The sequence below is a fragment of the Anastrepha obliqua genome, unplaced genomic scaffold (assembly GCF_027943255.1).
Source record: "Anastrepha obliqua isolate idAnaObli1 unplaced genomic scaffold, idAnaObli1_1.0 ptg000152l, whole genome shotgun sequence".
NCBI classification, from domain to species: Eukaryota; Metazoa; Arthropoda; class Insecta; order Diptera; family Tephritidae; genus Anastrepha; species Anastrepha obliqua.
The window spans coordinates 97501-100000 of record NW_026562244.1 but is presented as its reverse complement, the minus strand read 5'-3'; positions in this window follow the sequence as shown (position 1 = coordinate 100000).

Here is a 2500-nt window from a genome sequence, read left to right as displayed (position 1 = left end):
CTGGTAATATTGTGATTTTATGCCTGGTTTTCCATACGTTAGTTTAAATAGAAAGTTATGGAATATAACCTTGGCATATTGGCACTAAAATATATAATAAAGACATTTCAAATCAAACTGAAATGTATTGAAATGAATTTTTCCCATACATTTTTGACAATGTGAGGTGTGCATGGCAAAAAACACTCACGGTGAAGGCATGTGATATAATATGAAAATATCAAAAGTTAACTAACCAATGATATTGAAGCATATAAATCGAATCATAACTATATGAAACTCGAATTTAAGCCATATTAAACTGGTAATATTGTGATTTTATGCCTGGTTTTCCATACGTTAGTTTAAATAAAGAGTTATGGAATATAACCTTGGCATATTGGCACTAAAATATATAATAAAGACATTTCAAATCAAACTGAAATGTATTGAAATGAATTTTTCCCATACATTTTTGACAATGTGAGGTGTGCATGGCAAAAAACACTCACGGTGAAGGCATGTGATATAATATGAAAATATCAAAAGTTAACTAACCAATGATATTGAAGCATATAAATCGAATCATAACTATATGAAACTCGAATTTAAGCCATATTAAACTGGTAATATTGTGATTTTATGCCTGGTTTTTTCCATACGTTAGTTTAAATAGAAAAAATTTTCGAATATATATACATATATGAAGAATTCATATTAGCTATACTAACATGTTATGGAATATAACCTTGGCATATTGGCACTAAAATATATAATAAAGACATTTCAAATCAAACTGAAATGTATTGAAATGAATTTTCCCCATACATTTTTGACAATGTGAGGTGTGCATGGCAAAAAACACCACGGTGAAGGCATGTGAAATGATATGAAAATATCAAAAGTTAACTAACCAATGATATTGAAACATATAAATCGAATCATAACTATATGAAACTCGAATTTAAGCCATATTAAACTGGTAATATTGTGATTTTATGCCTGGTTTTCCATACGTTAGTTTAAATAGAAAGTTATGGAATATAACCTTGGCATATTGGCACTAAAATATATAATAAAGACATTTCAAATCAAACTGAAATGTATTGAAATGAATTTTTCCCATACATTTTTGACAATGTGAGGTGTGCATGGCAAAAAACACTCACGGTGAAGGCATGTGATATAATATGAAAATATCAAAAGTTAACTAACCAATGATATTGAAGCATATAAATCGAATCATAACTATATGAAACTCGAATTTAAGCCATATTAAACTGGTAATATTGTGATTTTATGCCTGGTTTTCCATACGTTAGTTTAAATAAAGAGTTATGGAATATAACCTTGGCATATTGGCACTAAAATATATAATAAAGACATTTCAAATCAAACTGAAATGTATTGAAATGAATTTTTCCCATACATTTTTGACAATGTGAGGTGTGCATGGCAAAAAACACTCACGGTGAAGGCATGTGATATAATATGAAAATATCAAAAGTTAACTAACCAATGATATTGAAGCATATAAATCGAATCATAACTATATGAAACTCGAATTTGAGCCATATTAAACTGGTAATATTGTGATTTTATGCCTGGTTTTCCATACGTTAGTTTAAATAGAAAAAAATTCTCGAATATATATACATATATGAAGAATCTATATTCTATACTAACATTTTATGGAATATAACCTTGGCATATTGCCATTAAAATATATAATAAAGACATTTCAAGTCAAACTGAAATGTATTGAAATGAATTTTTCCCATACATTTTTGACAATGTGAGGTGTGCATGGCAAAAAACACTCACGGTGAAGGCATGTGAAATATAATATGAAAATATCAAAAGTTAACTAACCAATGATATTGAAGCATATAAATCGAATCATAACTATATGAAACTCGAATTTAAGCCATATTAAACTGTTAATATTGTGATTTTATGCCTGGTTTTCCATACGTTAGTTTAAATAAAGAGTTATGGAATATAACCTTGGCATATTGGCACTAAAATATATAATAAAGACATTTCAAATCAAACTGAAATGTATTGAAATGAATTTTTCCCATACATTTTTGACAATGTGAGGTGTGCATGGCAAAAAACACTCACGGTGAAGGCATGTGATATAATATGAAAATATCAAAAGTTAACTAACCAATGATATTGAAGCATATAAATCGAATCATAACTATATGAAACTCGAATTTGAGCCATATTAAACTGGTAATATTGTGATTTTATGCCTGGTTTTCCATACGTTAGTTTAAATAAAGAGTTATGGAATATAACCTTGGCATATTGGCACTAAAATATATAATAAAGACATTTCAAATCAAACTGAAATGTATTGAAATGAATTTTTCCCATACATTTTTGACAATGTGAGGTGTGCATGGCAAAAAACACTCACGGTGAAGGCATGTGATATAATATGAAAATATCAAAAGTTAACTAACCAATGATATTGAAGCATATAAATCGAATCATAACTATATGAAACTCG